The following is a 19,526-nucleotide window of genomic DNA, read 5'->3' as shown; positions in this document are numbered from 1 at the left end:
TTGCCTGACCCTGTTTGTACTTCTGCCTCACCGACTGATCACTTGTGTGCCGAACCAGAGCCAGAATTAAAGACCACGATTTCTTCTTCATCCAGTAGTCCGAGAGTTTGCATTTTTGGTCCAAACACTTCGGAAGCCTGGCACCCGCCGGGCGTGACAAACACTAACAACATGGTTAAACTAACATAACTTTTTCTTGTTCCCCCTTTTCAATATTATTATATTTAAGTAAATATTGGAGGAGTGGGGTACAATTAGTTATACCTAACAGCTAACGTTAGCTTATCTAGCCGGCCTTTGCAACATTCATCGTAGCTTACAAAATAGTTGGTTCCTTTGTGTTTGATAACAATCTTCTCCTGTGATGTCTTATCCTTCTTATGTCTTATTACTTATTATATTAGATATACCTTTTTCTTGAGCTGCTTGGGTGGGTAGGGAGAGTTCCCATGGGATAAAAAAGCTTTTTAACCTACCATCCCTAGTTCTCAAGACCAGGCACCTAAGTGGCTTTACTCTACTCTTTTCTACTCTTCTATTTTACTCTTCCTTTTGTCATGCCCGGCAGATGCCAGGCACCCGAAGTGTTTGGACCCAAAATGCAAACTCTCGGACTACTGGATGTAGAAGTACTCATGGTCTTTAATTCAGGCTCTGGTTCGGTACACAGGTGATCAGTCGGCGAGGCAGAAGCACAAACAGGGTACAAAGGCACGAGCAGACACAGACATCATGGGCAAGGCAAAAGGCGCAGTCAAAAAACACAAGGCAGGATCTGGATACACAGCAAAAACAGGACTAGACAAAGCGCTGGTGAGTGTACAAAGACAACAAACGAGCAAGGGTGTGGTGGCTGGGTGGAGACTAAATAGGACAGGAGTTAACTAGGTGCACGTGAGCAACAATCAAGAAGGAGGCGTGGCTAGTGAACGAAGATACTTCATTGTGCAAGACAGTGAGGGAGGACAACTTAAGGTGGAGTGAAGAAAAGACAAAGATATGTGAACAGGTACACAGAGCGTGAGTGAAAGAAGACAAAGCAGACAGAGTTAAAGTGAGAGAAAAACATGACAGGTGCAGGATGTGAAGTGAACATAAATAACTGGGCGTGAGACAAGGACATGAAAGCAGGTGCAGGATGTGAAGTAGGAACAAGAGGCAAAAACAAAACTGAGCTACAACTGAATAAGAGTCAAACAGGAACATGGACTAGACTAAACAAGAACTGGCAACATGGACTAGAATACAAGACGGAGCAAAATACTAAAATGACATTAAACAAAAACTGACTAAAGAAAACTAGGCAGTAATACCAACCATAAGAAGAAGCAGTGAACAAACAATAACCAAAACAAATCCTGACATAACAGTACAACAAATATTATCACCAAGAAGAACAAGAGATAACTAAACAATGACTGAAAACTAGAACAGAGTGAAAGGCCAAAGTAAAAAGTAACAAAGAAAACAAAGTGACAAAACAGAAAATAACCATATGATGAAAATGAAATACCTAGTGAATCATAAGAATAAAGTGGCAAGAAAAACATGACAGAAAATCACATGATGAAAATAATAACTAATAAATCAAAGGCACAGCAGACGGGAAACCACGAAAAGGGGAAAAATAAGGGTTCAATGCCCTGACCTGGCCCAATCCCTGATAGTACCCTCCCCCCACGCGGCTGTCACCAGACGGCCGCAACAAAAGAAACCGACACTGGGAGGGCGGCGGGCAAACACCAAGGAGGTGGGCAGACAGGGACTCGGGTGACAACCAGGAGGACCACATGGCAGGAAACCCCACGGATGATTGACAACTCGACCAAAAACGTGCCAGGGAACAAATGGGAGGAAAACAGGGTGACAAGCATGAGCGGGAGGTCGGCCACATGGTGTAACCTGGTGCATCGGAGGGTTAGAAATCCGGCGTGCAGCCAGGTCAGAAGGGCAACCAGGAGTCTTAGGAGGGCGCACAACCAAAACAGGGGACCGACTCAGGGAGCCACTGGAGCCAGAGGAATGTACAGAAACACACGTGGAACCCTGAAGGGAGAGTACCAGGTACTTCAAGGAGGGGATTACAAAACGGAGGTGCCAAAGCAACTGATAAAACAACCAAATGCACAACATTCCATCAACCGAATGAGATGGGAACATATAACTACTCACCACGCCCCAATCCCGGAAGACAGTCTCCTCTAAGGAGCCATGAAACCAGTTAGCTATGGTAAAAAGACGCGGTTTTATTGATTTAACTAGGGAGCTAAGGAGAGCACAAAAAGTGGGGTGACATGAGGCACCGAGGTGTTTAAGCCCAAAATACAAAGAACTGAACACCCCAATCCATCCATAGTGGTACAGGAACCTGAACTCAACAGTTTTTGTACAGCAAAGCAAAAGGTTATTGAATGTATTGTAGCACACATTGAAGACGAGCGGCCATGTAGCATAAACAGGTCTGATCCACAACCCCAAAACCTTCAGCATCCCATCACATGATTCGGCCCCCAGCCCATGAAATGAGATCCCACCAAGGAAAGGGATCTGCTCCATTAAGGAGTGCAATAGGTGGAGAATCCGCCATGGTACCATGTCAAAGCAGGTAAGCCAGTCTTGGGGCCAGTATGAGGGTTCTACTACCGAAAGCGTGCCATTAATACCCCTTAAACGACAATTAAGTCCAGAGGAAGACCTGAAGGATGAAAAGACTCTGTAGCTCATCAATAAGCACACAGAAATCATTAGTAACAAAAGATACTTGTAAGAAATACTTCTCACATACAGATGTAGTGCTGTTAACAGATTCCCTACATTTTCACAAGAAAAGCTACTCAAGATCATACATGGCGCCTTTAACAGGTCTTTCACAGCCACCCAGGCAAGGAGGTGGATTTGCATTAACCAGGAAAAAATGGTAAAGTTATTTACTGACCCATTAACACAGTCTTCTGAGGTTGCATGAAGGATGGACACTGGAGCTGGCTGCCAAAGTTCTGGAACTGCTGCTCTGTCTGTGCCGGGACCCCCCTCTGGAGACGCCTCTGGTGTATCTCCCACAGGGCAGGTAGAGGAGGAGCTGACGAATGCCAATGAGGGAATTGATCCAGATGATTTGTACAGCATAGTGGGCGTGGCTTGAAGTGAGAGCTTCAAGGAGGGCTGAGAAAGCAGCTCTGATGATGTCATCGTTGTTGTCTGCGCTGAAGCGAAACCGGCGACTGTGCTCGTCGTCATGGTACTCACAGAAACTTTGGTCGGTGGTCCTGAAAAGAACTGTGCTGTCTGAATGAGCAGTGAGGGACTAACTGCCGACTTGACAGGCGCCATTGCAGAGACACCAAGCTCGCATGCTGCTTTTTGCGGCAGTGACATGGGCCTTCCTGATGGCTTGACGGTTGATACAGGAACTGGACACGGAATCAATGGTTCCGGAGAACCTTCCACCATCAAGGGTTCAGGCAAAGTTGGAGCTTCGGGCTGTCGGGGCGCAGAGCTTGTCAGAGCCGGCAGCAGTTGATGTGGCCATAGCATACGTGGAGAGGGAACGGGAGGAGGGAGTGGAGATGCCAATTTCAGCGTAGCACTCATCTGTGACGACTGACCTCCTGTCCAGGGCTGTTCTGTCGGTTCTGGAACTGAGGAGCAACGTGGAGCAGGAACTGGAGATGCTTTCCTCTTTCGAGGCGCTGGGACCGGCACTACGTTTTGCGGCTGAGGCGTGGAACCAGCGACTGGGATGCATGGTCCCGCTGGATCTGGCACCGTCAATGAGGACATCACTTGTCTTCTCTGTGGTGTTGATTTTGGCGGTGTATGGAACGTGACTGGATCATTAGACTGCATGGCTGGGACTGAGGGCAGAAGGTAAGCATTTTTCTTGGGTGTTATGTCATACCAAGGTGGAGCGAGGGCGGCGTCTGAGAGAGTTATGACGTGCGGCCCTCACAACAGGTGGAAGTGAGCTCGGCCTGAAACAAAGAGTCCATGGGGTCCAGAATACAGGAAGGAACCCAATCCTGCTCAAACTGCGATTTAATGTTCTTAAGCTCAGGAAAATTGATTACCAGCTCAGGCTCGGCCAAAAAGATCTGATCTAGAGCTGAAAAAATACGTTGTTGGTTCAGCCGATTGCGACAGTCCTGATACTCAAAAAATAAGTCTTGAATTTTAAATAGTGTTGTAGCCGTGTCCTGTAACGCCTGACCTTCACCCTCTGATGATGCGTCATCATCAATGTCCTCCCACTCGGAGTCGCTGTCAGAGAGCGGGAGGCTGGATGCCAGATGGCCTTCAGGCTGTCCGATCCAAGCTGGAAGTTTCTCAACAGCAAAGAACTCGTCCAGTTTTTCCAGGTCTGGGAAAAACCCGTACAGCCAAGCATTGGCCTCAACAAGAGCCAGGGCCTGGTTAAGATAATTAAATCTTTTCTTTTGTGCTCTAAAGCAGTCAAAGCAGAATTCAATTTCAGAAAAAATGTCTCTGATTAAAGCAAGGTCGTTGGCTGTGGTGACCGAAGTGGAGTTCGCTGGGTCCATTTTCTGGCTCGTTTGTTCTGTCATGCCCGGCAGGTGCCAGGCACCCGAAGTGTTTGGACCCAAAATGCAAACTCTCGGACTACTGGATGTAGAAGTACTCATGGTCTTTAATTCAGGCTCTGGTTCGGTACACAGGTGATCAGTCGGCGAGGCAGAAGCACAAACAGGGTCAGGCAAAGGCACGAGCAGACACAGACATCATGGGCAAGGCAAAAGGCGCAGTCAAAAAACACAAGGCAGGATCTGGATACACGGCAAAAACAGGACTAGACAAAGCGCTGGTGAGTGTACAAAGACAACAAACGAGCAAGGGTGTGGTGGCTGGGTGGAGACTAAATAGGACAGGAGTTAACTAGGTGCACGTGAGGCACAATCAAGAAGGAGGCGTGGCTAGTGAACGAAGATACTTCATTGTGCAAGACAGTGAGGGAGGACAACTTAAGGTGGAGTGAAGAAAAGACAAAGATATGTGAACAGGTACACAGAGCGTGAGTGAAAGAAGACAAAGAAGACAGAGTTAAAGTGAGAGAAAAACATGACAGGTGCAGGATGTGAAGTGAACATAAATAACTGGGCGTGAGACAAGGACATGAAAGCAGGTGCAGGATGTGAAGTAGGAACAAGAGGCAAAACAAAACTGAGCTACAACTGAATAAGAGTCAAACAGGAACATGAGGACTAGACTAAACAAGAAATGGCAACATGGACTAGAATACAAGACGGAGCAAAATACTAAAATGACAAACAAAAACTGACTAAAGAAAACTAGGCAGTAATACCAACCATAAGAAGAAGCAGTGAACAAACAATAACCAAAACAAATCCTGACATAACAGTACAACAAATATTATCACCAAGAAGAACAACAGATAACTAAACGACTGAAAACTAGAACAGAGTGAAAGGCCAAAGTAAAAAGTAACAAAGAAAACAAAGTGACAAAACAGAAAATAACCATATGATGAAAATGAAATACCTAGTGAATCATAAGAATAAAGTGGCAAGAAAAACATGACAGAAAATCACATGATGAAAATAATAACTAATAAATCTGTTATGTGCTGGGGTGTTTGGCTGGCTTGGTTTTTGTTTTCTGTTTCTCCCAGCAGGTGGTATGCATTCAGGACTGAGTGGCTGAGCATTAGGACCTCACCCTGAACACCTGAGGCTTGTTTTCACATGCAGGTCATCAGGGCTCACAGCTGTGGTGTATTCTGTCTTGATCAGAGATTGCTGCACTTAAACCTTGAATGCACAGTGCGTAATTGCCAGAGACTCAACCTTGTGAGCAGACGTGTGAGATCGACGTCAGGAGAACAATCTCACCATTACGGATGCAGAGACCGCTCCAGGTTTGACGCCACAGTCTGTGAAGGAGGATTGGGTGAGGTCTCACGCTCTTCAGCACACTTCCTGAGGTAATTTGGTTTTGGTGACTTTTATGAAGTAATGACAGTGGATTTGGTGTCCCTCACACCTTGTGTTAGTGAGCTGTCACGTTATGCTAATTGTCGATTCAGCTTCTGCTGCAGTGGAGATTTGAACTGAGTTGTTCCGTGCCTGCAGGGTGAGAAGCTGATATATATTTAAGCCAGGAAGTGTTTGCTGATTGTGTGCACCTTTTGAGCTGTGTCTCTCTGGGTGGAGAGTGTTGGACTCACCTCATGTTTTCTTTCTTCACAGACTCGGTTTGTCGTGGCCACCTGGGGGTGTCGGCGGGGTCCCTGGGTCCAAACTGCTGTGGCTCCGGACCGTTTGTGCTGCTGAGAGCGCGCCGTGTTTTCACCTCACCAGACCGCGGACATTTTTGGTTGTTTATCACTGCACTCATTATGTTTATTAAATTCTGTTATCTTTTGAACCGTGCTCTGTTTATTTCGTGCTGGGTCCTGTCAAACGCTGGGTCGGTGCTCCGACCGCGTCCGACACATAACAGTAGTCTCTGGCCATTTAACAATGGACCAGCTGAAGCAGAGACGGTGTTTTTGCCGGGAAGGCTGCAGCAGATGTTGGAGTTGATCCGGGATCAGTTGCGGGTGCTCTCCACCCAGGTTGTGCACGTTGGTGCGCGCATGGCGGAGGGGGGGGGGGGGGGTTTGGGGTATTTTTTTATTTTTTTATTTTTTTATTTTTTTTTTAATTCCCTTTACAACCTCCAGCCTTGGCGCGCCTCTGTGCCGTTTGCCATTGGCGTTGCTGGGGTGGTGCAGTTCGGTTATGCTGGGCGTTTCCCAGGTAACCTCTGCACCCGGGTGGGGGGGGTTTAGGGGTGTTTTTTGTTACTTCCCTGTTCCACCTCCGGCTTCAGCGCACCTTTGAGCCTTACGCCATCGGCGTAGCTGAGGTTTGGGGCAGTGGAATATACCCGCAGCTGGTGGCTGGTTTAAAAGTCGGAGGGGTGGCACCGTTTTGTGCCATACGCCATTACCGCTGTTCCACTCCTCCCGGTTGACTTTTGGGGTATAGTCATGGTTGGTGACACTGGACGTACTTCCAGTTTCCCTTGCGCTAAGGGGGTGGGGTTGGGGTGGTTGTTTGGTTTGTTTGTTTGTTTGTTTGTTTTTTTCCCCCAGTTTCCGCCCTCAGGGTGTGACTGTGGTGTCCTCTGGGGGGGAAATGACTGTGGGACCATCTAGCCGTAGACGGCCGGGGCTGGGTCTGTTGTTAGTCATGGGGGGGGGGGGGGGGGGGGTGTCTCCTGGGTTTTGATGGAACAGTCATCTGGGAGGCGCTGGGAGCCCCCGTGGGTGACTTTGGATCCCAGAGGGACCTCGGCTGTGGTTATTGCTCCTGGAGCTGGGGGGTGTTGGTCCCTACATGTCGTCCGGGGGAGGGGGGAGGTTAGATTTTTTTTTTTTTGCAAGCTTAAGTTTGGGTCGTGTTTTGTTTATGTTTTTCTTTTCTCCTCTTCCCGGGGTTTGATGGGACGGTCCTCTGGGGAGGGGGGGGGTGTTGGTATGGTTGTTTGTTTTTCTTTTTTTTCTTTTCTCCCAGTTTGCACCCCTGGGGTTTGGTTGTGGTGTTCCCTGGGGGGGGGTATTGGGTTTTTTTTTCTTTTTGTTTTATGACTAAGCAGATTTTAAACAGTCGAAAGATGGCTGAATGCACAGGTTCAAGAACTCCTGGCCAAAATTGAGCAAAGTGAACGACAGAAGCAAGAGTTGACAGAAACGAATGCAAAGATGCAGTCAGAGGTGGAGACTCTAACAGATCTGCTAAATGAAGCAGAAGGCAGGATCATCAAATTCAACAAGAGACATCTCGGCACTGGAGTGTCAGCTGCAGGATACTCAGGAGCTGCTCCAAGAGGAAATCCATGGGACACCTTCCTTCTCCATCCACCTACGGCAGATGGAGGATGAGGAGAATATTTTGCGGGAGATGCTGAACGAAGAGGAAGAGAGCAAGAAGACTGTGAAGAAGCCAGTTTCTACTCTCTAGACTCAGCTGGCTGAAAGGAAGACAAAGGCAGGATAGGACGCCTTGTCAGAGGGGGCTGAAGAGGGCCTCAAGTGAGTCCAATGGGAGTTTGGACGGTGTTCAGCAGCAGCTGGAGTAGAAAAGTTCAGCCTATGGACAAACTGGATAAGACAGAAATCCGTTTGCAGCGAGAGTCGGATGACCTCATGGTGGACCAGGACCACCTTCGGCAGATCGTCTCCAGTCTGAAGAGGAAGCAAAAGAAGTTTGACCAGATGCGGGCCAAAGAGAAATGCATTGCTACTCGATATGCAGAGGAGCATTATCGTGCCGAAGCGGAGGCCAGGGAGAAGGAGTCAAGTCTTGACCCTGGCAGGGGAGTTGAAGTCTCTTACAGACCTGAAAGGTGAACTTGACCGGTTTAACAAAGTGATCAAGACTGAGATGGATGACTTTGGAAAGAGTTCACAGTTTGGAGAGGTCCAAGCGTGCCATGGAGCAGCAACTGGAGGAGATGAAGATTCAGCTGGAGGAGCTGGAGGATGAATGCAGGCAATGTTCCCAGGCCCACTCTGCCAAGAAGACATGGGAGCTGGATCTGGGAGGGCTTGAAGGCCTTCTTGAAGATGCTAATGAAAATCGCGATGATGTCTTATAGCAGCTGAAGAAACTGCAGGCCCGACTGAAAGATCAGATAAGAGGACTGGAAGAGCTGTAAATGTCCAGGGATGAAGCAGTTAATGATGCTAAAGACAGTGATAAGAAGCTTAAAGCCATGGAGGGAGACATGCTACACCCCCAGGAGGAGCAGTCTACTGCAGACAGGCTCAGGGTGAGAAAAGATAAGCTCCAAGATGAGATTGATAGTCTCAACACGAAGTTCCCTGTTGGCAGAGGAGAGGAGGCGGCTGGAAGCTGGCATTATCCAGCTGGAGGAAGAACTAGAGAGGCTCAACATTGAGATGATCAATGACTGTATGAAGAGAATAACATTGTAGGTTGAGCAGTTGATGACAGAACTGTCTTCAGAGCGCAGAAATGCTCAGCTCCTGGAGACAGGCCTTTCCCAGCTGGATCGTCAGCATATAGAGCTGACACTAAAGCTGCAGGAGGTGTTTTTTGCTCCCAGCCAACATTCCAGCCATGGTCCCTGGAGGGGGGTGTTTTTTTTTTCTGGCCCAGGTTCGTGTGGTCGCCAGGAGGCTTCCCGTGAGGGTGGGTACTGTTATGTGCTGGGGTGTTTGGCTGGCTTGGTTTTTGTTTTCTGTTTCTCCCACCAGGTGGTATGCATTCAGGACTGAGTGGCTGAGCATTAGGACCTCACCCTGAACACCTGAGGCTTGTTTTCACATGCAGGTCATCAGGGCTCACAGCTGTGGTGTATTCTGTCTTGATCAGAGATTGCTGCACTTAAACCTTGAATGCACAGTGTGTGATTGCCAGAGACTCGACCTTGTGAGCAGACGTGTGAGATCGACGTCAGGAGAACAATCTCACCATTACGGACGCAGAGACCGCTCCAGGTTTGACGCCACAGTCTGTGAAGGAGGATTGGGTGAGGTCTCACGCTCTTCAGCACACTTCCTGAGGTAATTTGGTTTTGGTGACTTTTATGAAGTAATGACAGTGGATCTGGTGTCCCTCACACCTTGTGTTATTGAGCTGTCACGTTATGCTAATTGTCTAATCAGCTTCTGCTGCAGTGGAGATTTGAACTGAGTTGTTCCGTGCCTGCAGGGTGAGAAGCTGATATATATTTAAGCCAGGAGTGTTTGCTGATTGTGTGCACCTTTTGAGCTGTGTCTCTCTGGGTGGAGAGTGTTGGACTCACCTCATGTTTTCTTTCTTTACAGACTCGGTTTGTCGCGGCCACCTGGGGGGTGTCGGCGGGGTCCCTGGGTCCGAACTGCTGTGGCTCCGGACCGTTTGCGCTGCTGAGAGTGCGCCGTGTTTTCACCTCACCAGACCGCGGACATTTTTGGTTGTTTATCACTGCACTCATTATGTTTATTAAATTCTGTTATCTTTTGAACCGTGCTCTGCTTATGTTCGTGCTGGGGTCCTGTCAAACGCTGGGTCGGTGCTCCGACCGCGTCCGACACATAACAAAATCAAAGGCACAGCAGACGAGAAACCATGAAAAGGGGAAAAATAAGGGTTCAACGCCCTGACTTGGCCCAATCCCTGACACCTTTTTAGATATTTAGATATACCTTGTATACTGGCATAGTTCCACCTTAGAATTGGAATATAATATATAAGATATACCTTACTGAATTTTATGAACCATAATAACAACATTTAAAACCCCAAAACCCCAACTCCCGTGGTGCATTGCAGCACAACATCCATTGTTTATTGGTTAGCTAAAATTGCTAATTTCTCAAAAAATATTTGTCCTATCAACTTTCTGTTCCCAAAAGACATATGCATACCAAACGGCAAATCCCCTCTATTCCCCGGTTTTTGTCTGATCAAAGCCATAAACATGCACACATGCACACAGAGGCCACTTGGCTATTATAATATATAGATTTCAGATTTGAGGCATTAAGAATTCAGGCAGCATGGAGGATATACCATGTTTCTGTCTGCTGTGGGATAATGGATATCTCAGCGTTTAAGCTACAGGCATGCTTGTCAAATTAATCCACACAAATGCACAAACATGCACAAGTGCAATGAAAGAGCATATAAATATGCAAGGCTAAAAACAATGCATGCACAATGTACATTGCATGAGTTTAAATTGCTTTGTGATCAGAAATAAACCACTGCTCTGCGATGGCATTCATACAACGATGAGAACTGCAGGTGTGTAATCACAGTATGTGCTATGGAACAGTGAATCAAAGAGTGTGATGGGGCCTGCACACAGGCACACAGCGTGTGAATGCATGCTGTGCACACCGCTGCAGCACCCAAAGATAGCATTACTCTTGCTCAAAAATAAGCTGCATAAGCACTTTCTCATATTTATGAGATACTAAGTCATTATTATGGGATGCAAAGACAGAATTATGCTCTAATTCTAAATTTTTTAAATATCTCTTAATTATGCTTTTGCACCTTATAATTTCAGTTTAGTAACAGCAGCATGCTGCCCACGGTGTACCCTGCCTCTCATCTTGTGACCCTTGACTGGAATAAGTGAGTCTCAAAACTCAACGGATGGACAGATGTTATCATTATGACTTTGCGTCTCATAATTTTAAATAATATCTTAAATTTTGATTTGGCATGGCATGGTTTTGATGTAATATCTCATAATTATGACTTTTGTATATCAGAATTGTGATTTAGTATTACATAACTCTGGCTTAGTGTTTCATTATCAATTTTTTTTTATCATTTCACACTTTGAAACTATAAATCGTGTTTCAGAGTGAGTATCTAGAGCACTTAGTTAAGTGTATCATCATTAATATTATTACTATTATTAGCATTTTCAATAGTAGCACATATAGGTTGCAACAGCATCTCATCATTTTGACTGGCTTTTTTTGACATTTTGACATAATCATATAGTGCTTAATGTCTCACAATTTTGACTTTTGACTTACTGTCTCATTATACTGGCTTAGGCCCTGTACGTCTGACATATTAGTATCTTAGAATTTTGGGGAAAGTATTTTTAAAATTATGACTTTGCTTCTCAGAATTGTGACTTAGTACCTAATTGTGACATCTCATCATAATTACTTAACATATTTCTGAGAGAGTCTCTCATCATTGACATGCTGTTGAGATATCTCATAAATATAACAGGAGCTCATGATTTTACCTTTAATTCATATTTTTGTAGTAATTACAAAATAGCATCTCATCATAATGAAAACACAATATTTCATAATTATGACAAAGTGTTGTATGGCTTAGTGATGATGACAGTTCATATCATTATGACTTGCTTGACATTTTTTAATAAATCTGTTTCTTTTGTCATGGACTTGACATATTATTTTGTAATTATCACTAACTTATTTCTGAGAAAGTGTCTCATCAGATGACATAGTATCTCATACTCCCGAGACTGCTATCGAATAAATATACAGTATCTCTTAAGTCCAGCATGCTATCTCATGTTTCTATAGTATTTGTAATAAGCACAAAGTGGCGAAGACTGGCACCAGTGCATGCTCCCAGACTATTTCATAATTACAACTCAAAATTTCATTATAAAGACATAATAACTTGTGACTTAGTGAGGATAAGATTTGTCATCATTACAACTTGCTTGACATTTATTATTATAACTGTCTTTGTTTTCATGAGTTTGACATATTATTTTGAAATTATTACTTTGTGTCTTAGTATTTCATGTTTAGTAGGTTACAATGATAGCTTTCTCATCATTAAAACTTGCTTGACATTTATTACTATAACTGTCTTGTTCTCATGACTTTGACATATTATTTTGAAATTATGACTTTGGATCTTATATCTATGACTTAGTACTGAATAATGATCAGAATGTTTCTCATCATTATGACATGTTTGACATTTCTTACAAGGATGCCTTTGTTTCTCATGACTTTGAAAATTGATTTTGCAATTTTGACTTTGTATCTTATACCTATGACATAGTACCTGATAATGATAAGATGACTCAGTACCTAATAATGATGAGAATGATTCTCATCATTACGACATGCTTGACATTTCTTATAAAGCTGCCTTTGTTTCTCATAATGTTGACATTTTATTTTGTAATTATGACTTTATATCTTATACCTATGACTCAGTACCTAATAATGATAAGAATGTTTCTCATCATTATGACTTGTTTGACATTTCCTACAAGGCTGTCTTTGTTTCTCATGACTTTGAAAATTGATTTTGTAATTGTGACTTTGTATCTTCTACTTATGACATAGTACCTGAAATGATTTCTCAGTATTATAACATGCTTGACATTTCTTATAAGGCTGGCTTTGTTTCTCATGACTTTGACATACGAGTATTATTTTGCAATTCTGACTTTGTATCCTATACTTATGACATAGTACCTAATACTGATGATAAGATTTCTCCTCATTATAACATGCATGACATTTTTTATAAGACTACCTTTGTTTCTCATGATGTTGACATATTATTTTGTAATTATGACTGTATCTTATACTTTGTATCATATATGAGAATGTTTCTCATCATTATCAAATCAAATCAAATCAATTTTATCTATATAGCGCCAAATCACAACAAACAGTTGCCCCAAGGCGCTTTATATTGTAAGGCAAGGCCATACAATAATTACGGAAAAACCCCAACGGTCAAAACGACCCCCTGTGAGCAAGCACTTGGCAACAGTGGGAAGGAAAAACTCCCTTTTAACAGGAAGAAACCTCCAGCAGAACCAGGCTCAGGGAGGCGCAGTCTTCTGCTGGGACTGGTTGGGGCTGAGGGAGAGAACCAGGAAAAAGACATGCTGTGGAGGGGAGCAGAGATCAATCACTATGATTAAATGAGTGGTGCATACAGAGCAAAAAGAGAAAGAAACACTCAGTGCATCATGGGAACCCCCCAGCAGTCTAAGTCTATAGCAGCATAACTAAGGGATGGTTCAGGGTCACCTGATCCAGCCCTAACTATAAGCTTTAGCAAAAAGGAAAGTTTTAAGCCTAATCTTAAATTAGAGAGGGTGTCTGTCTCCCTGATCTGAATTGGGAGCTGGTTCCACAGGAGAGGAGCCTGAAAGCTGAAGGCTCTGCCTCCCATTCTACTCTTACAAACCCTAGGAACTACAAGTAAGCCTGCAGTCTGAGAGCAAAGCGCTCTATTGGGGTGATATGGTACTATGAGGTCCCTAAGATAAGATGGGACCTGATTATTCAAAACCTTATAAGTAAGAAGAAGAATTTTAAATTCTATTCTAGAATTAACAGGAAGCCAATGAAGAGAGGCCAATATGGGTGAGATATGCTCTCTCCTTCCAGTCCCTGTCAGTACTCTAGCTGCAGCATTTTGAATTAACTGAAGGCTTTTCAGGGAACTTTTAGGACAACCTGATAATAATGAATTACAATAGTCCAGCCTAGAGGAAATAAATGCATGAATTAGTTTTTCAGCATCACTCTGAGACAAGACCTTTCTAATTTTAGAGATATTACGCAAATGCAAAAAAGCAGTCCTACATATTTGTTTAATATGCGCATTGAATGACATATCCTGATCAAAAATTATCAATCAATCAATCAACTTTTTTCTTATATAGCGCCAAATCACAACAAACAGTTGCCCCAAGGCGCTCCATATTGTAAGGCAAGGCCATACAATAATTATGAAAAACCCCAACGGTCAAAACGACCCCCTATGAGCAAGCACTTGGCAACAGTGGGAAGGAAAAACTCCCTTTTAACAGGAAGAAACCTCCAGCAGAACCAGGCTCAGGGAGGGGCAGTCTTCTGCTGAGACTGGTTGGGGCTGAGGGAAAAAACCAGGAAAAAGACATGCCGTGGAGGGGGGCAGAGATCGATCACTAATGATTAAATGCAGAGTGATGCATACGGAGCAAAAAGAGAAAGAAACAGTGCATCATGGGAACCCCCCCACAATCTACGTCTAAAGCAGCATAACCAAGGGATGGTCCAGGGTCACCCGATCCAGCCCTAACTATAAGCCTTAGCGAAAAGGAAAGTTTTAAGCCTAATCTTAAAAGTAGAGAGGGTATCTGTCTCCCTGATCTGAATTGGGAGCTGGTTCCACAGGAGAGGAGCCTGAAAGCTGAAGGCTCTGCCTCCCATTCTACTCTTACAAACCCTAGGAACTACAAGTAAGCCCGCAGTCTGAGAGCGAAGCGCTCTAATGGGGTAATATGGTACTACGAGGTCCCTAAGATAAGATGGGACCTGATTATTCAAAACCTTATAAGTAAGAAGAAGAATTTTAAATTCTATTCTAGAATTAACAGGAAGCCAATGAAGAGAGGCCAACACGGGTGAGATATGCTCTCTCCTGCTAGTCCCCGTCAGTACTCTAGCTGCAGCATTCTGAACCAACTGAAGGCTTTTTAGGGAAATTTTAGGACAACCTGATAATAATGAATTACAATAGTCCAGCCTAGAGGAAATATATGCATGAATTAGTTTTTCAGCATCACTCTGAGACAAGACCTTTCTGATTTTAGAGATATTGCGTAAATGCAAAAAGGCAGTCCTACATATTTGTTTAATATGCGCTTTGAATGACATATCCTGATCCTGGAGAAATTACTCCAAGATTTCTCACAGTATTACTAGAGGTCAGGGTAATGCCATCCAGAGTAAGGATCTGGTTAGACACCATGTTTCTAAGATTTGTGGGGCCATGTACAATAACTTCAGTTTTATCTCAGTTTAAAAGCAGGAAATTAGAGGTCATCCATGTCTTTATCCATCCATGTAAGACAATCCTGCAGTTTAGCTAATTGGTGTGTGTCCTCTGGCTTCATGGATAGATAAAGCTGGGTATCATCTGCGTAACAATGAAAATTTAAGCAATGCCGTCTAATAATACTGCCTAAGGGAAACATGTATAAAGTGAATAAAATTGGTCCTAGCACAGAACTTTGTGGAACTCCATAATTAACTTTAGTCTATGAAGAAGATTCCCCATTTACATGAACAAATTGTAATCTATTAGATAAATATGATTCAAACCACCGCAGCGCAGTGCCTTTAATACCTATGGCATGCTCTAATCTCTGTAATAAAATTTTATGGTCAACAGTATCAAAAGCAGCACTGAGGTCTAACAGAACAAGCACAGAATGAGTCCACTGTCTGAGGCCATAAGAAGATCATTTGTAACCTTCACTAATGCTGTTTCTGTACTATGATGAATTCTAAAACCTGACTGAAACTCTTCAAATAGACCATTCCTCTGCAGATGATCAGTTAGCTGTTTTACAACTACCCTTTCAAGAATTTTTGAGAGAAAAGGAAGGTTGGAGATTGGCCTATAATTAGCTAAGATAACTGGGTCAAGTGATGGCTTTTTAAGTAATGGTTTAATTACTGCCACCTTAAAGCCTGTGGTACATAGCCAACTAATAAAGATAGATTGATCATATTTAAGATCGAAGCATTAATTAATGGTAGGGCTTCCTTGAGCAGCCTGGTAGGAATGGGGTCTAATAGACATGTTGATGGTTTGGAGGAAGTAACTAATGAAAATAACTCAGACAGAACAATCTGAGAGAAAGAGTCTAACCAAATACTGGCATCACTGAAAGCAGCCAAAGATAACGATACGTCTTTGGGATGGTTATGAGTAATTTTTTCTCTAATAGTTAAAATTTTATTAGCAAAGAAAGTCATGAAGTCATTACTAGTTAAAGTTAAAGGAATACTCGGCTCAATAGAGCTCTGACTCTTTGTCAGCCTGGCTACAGTGCTGAAAAGAAACCTGGGGTTGTTCTTATTTTCTTCAATTAGTGATGAGTAGTAAGATGTCCTAGCTTTACGGAGGGCTTTTTTATAGAGCAACAGACTCTTTTTCCAGGCTAAGTGAAGATCTTCTAAATTAGTGAGATGCCATTTCCTCTCCAACTTACGGGCTATCTGCTTTAAGCTGCGAGTTTGTGAGTTATACCACGGAGTCAGGCACTTCTGATTTAAGGCTCTCTTTTTCAGAGGAGCTACAGCATCCAAAGTTGTCTTCAATGAGGATGTAAAACTATTGACGAGATACTCTATCTCACTTACAGAGTTTAGGTAGCTACTCTGCACTGTGTTGGTATATGGCATTAGAGAACATAAAGAAGGAATCATATCCTTAAACCTAGTTACAGCGCTTTCTGAAAGACTTCTAGTGTAATGAAACTTATTCCCCACTGCTGGGTAGTCCATCAGAGTAAATGTAAATGTTATTAAGAAATGATCAGACAGAAGGGAGTTTTCAGGGAATACTGTTAAGTCTTCAATTTCCATACCATAAGTCAGAACAAGATCTAAGATATGATTAAAGTGGTGGGTGGACTCATTTACATTTTGAGCAAAGCCAATTGAGTCTAATAATAAATTAAATGCAGTGCTGAGGCTGTCATTCTCAGCATCTGTGTGGATGTTAAAATCGCCCACTATAATTATCTTATCTGAGCTAAGCACTAAGTCAGACAAAAGGTCTGAAAATTCACAGAAAAAACTCACAGTAACGACCAGGTGGACGATAGATAATAACAAATAAAACTGGTTTGACTTGATTGACATTTCTTATAAGGCTGCCATTGTTTCTCATGACTTTAAAAACTGATTTTGCAATTATAACTTTGTATCTTAAACTTTGAATCTTATATGAGAATGCTTCTCATCATTATGACTTGCTTGACATTTCTTATGATTCTGCCATTGTTTCTCATGACTGAAAAATGATTTTGTAATTATGACTGTATTTTATGCCTATGATAATGATGAGAATGTTTCTCATTAATAAGACATGTTTGACATTTCTTACAAGGCTGCCATTGTTTTTCATGACTTTGAGATATAATATTGCAATTGTGATTTAGTATCTCATATGTCCCAGTGATGTTTCCCGTCTGTGTCCTTGGACAACACCTCATATCTTCCTTTTCCCAGCCCACCCAGCAGTACCAGCCTGTGGCTGGAGGAGTAATGAGATTGCTGTCCTGTCCAGAGGGAGTCATAGACACTCATCTGCTTCACACTATGGAATCTGGAGACAAACATCAACACCATTTGGTGTATATAAGATTTATGATCTCATAAGTGTAATATAATATCTCAGAATTAACACTTACAACACTATCTCAAATATGAGAATGTTTCTCACCATTGTGACTTATGAGATTCTTTCTCATAATTATGAAAAAACATAAATTAATAATGATTGCAAAATGCCAGTCAGCAAATACTCGTATTTGTTACTTTCAAACTAGTCACATGGCCCAAACATCCACCATGCTGCTGGAAGAGAGAAGAGTCCCATGAGGGCATCATTACTACTATTACTACTCATGCTTGCTTTAACACTCTTCATTTGAATCAAAGCACTGAGAAAACAACATGCAATCTACCTACAGAATCCAGTCAAATGATGAATGATTTAGTGTTCCCATAAGAAGGCACCTATAGAAAAGCCCATGTCTATGTATGCTTTCAGCAGACCTGGTCCAGGCCAAAAAGGCCGATCGATGTCTGCTGTCCTATTGGAAAGCTGATTCCAGCTGTCAGCTGATGTGACAGCAGGCCTGATCTCTGGCACCATCACCGCTGTTCCTCCGTGCACATGGATCAGTGCCGCTAATAATCGAGTGGGTGTGGACACCAGAGGAAAAAACACCATCATGGTTGAAAAGCATCAAGTGAAGCAGCGCCGACAGCAGCTGTGAACCCTCAGAGGAAACAGCGACACGGGAGCTTGACGCGCACCGATTTTGTGCTCTTTTCACGGGGCGCACCGCCGGACTCCGACGCTGCGTAAAATCGGTGCACAGAGCGGCATCACCCGGCCGATAATCGGCACACATGACACCGACACGTCTACACAAAAGCGATCACAAACGTGGCCTTAAAGAAAAACAAGAAGACGAAGAAAGAACTCACCTCGCAATCATAATCCCATTTTCCCGATTCAGCCAAGAGACCGATCCAGCGTTTGCTGACGTCACGCAGCCCCTCTCTGCTGCAGAGAGCGGCGGGCCTGCAGAGGAGAGAGGGGGGGAGAGAGAGAGAGAGAGAGAAGAGAGAGGGAGACGAGAGAGAGAGAGAGAGAGAGAGAGAGATAGAGAGAGGAGAGAGAGAGAGAGAGAGAGAGAGAGAGAGAGAGAGAGAGAGATGCCGTAACGATGCAAAGACATGAATCATGACAAATTCATCCTCCTCATCACCTGGTGAAGTAGAGTAGTTCTGTGCGCACGTGTTAACACCATGCGGCTGCACTGCCTCAGCTTTCAAAGGATCCAGATTTTTATTTATTTATTTATTTTTGTAATGACCCACGGAGAGGAAATAAAGTGTAGCATGCTCCGTGATTATCTGTATTTGGATATTGCCAAAAACATGGATCATTGCTCTAATATATAAAACATTAACATGTCAACTTTACACACCATCACTGGTGGCATCGGAGGTTTTTTCTTGGTGGGCCCTGTGAGGGCCTTATTATTTTGTGGCGCAAAACATTTATGGAGCAGTTCGTATCAATCAATCAATCAATTTTTTTATATAGCACCAAATCACAACAAACAGCTGCCCCAAGGCGCTTTATATTGTAAGGCAAGGCCATACAATAATTATGTAAAACCCCAACGGTCAAAACGACCCCCTGTGAGCAAGCACTTGGCTACAGTGGGAAGGAAAAACTCCCTTTTAACAGGAAGAAGAAACCTCCAGTAGAACCAGGCTCAGGGAGGGGCAGTCTTCTGCTGGGACTGGTTGGGGCTGAGGGAGAGAACCAGGAAAAAAGACCTGCTGTGGAGGGGAGCAGAGATCAATCACTAATGATTAAATGCAGAGTGGTGCATACAGAGCAAAAAGAGAAAGAAACAGTGCATCATGGGAACCCCCAGCAGTCTACGTCTATAGCAGCATAACTAAGGATGGTTCAGGGTCACCTGATCCAGCC

The 19,526-nt window shown here is 43.6% G+C and overlaps 1 protein-coding gene across 1 annotated transcript in view; it reads right to left on the bottom strand.

Annotated features, from left to right (window-relative positions):
- The window catches only part of fbxo41 (F-box protein 41), a 177,488-nt gene extending 158,898 nt beyond the window's left edge, over positions 1-18,590 (bottom strand). Inside the window, exon 1 of the mRNA XM_034187513.1 lies at positions 18,506-18,590. The gene's annotated coding sequence lies outside the window, so the exon portion shown is untranslated. The remainder of the gene's footprint in view (positions 1-18,505) is intronic.
- Between the last annotated feature and the right edge of the window lie 936 nt (positions 18,591-19,526).

This window comes from Thalassophryne amazonica, chromosome 15 (assembly GCF_902500255.1).
Source record: "Thalassophryne amazonica chromosome 15, fThaAma1.1, whole genome shotgun sequence".
Lineage (NCBI taxonomy): Eukaryota > Metazoa > Chordata > Actinopteri > Batrachoidiformes > Batrachoididae > Thalassophryne > Thalassophryne amazonica.
This window is presented reverse-complemented; position numbering and strand designations above follow the sequence as displayed.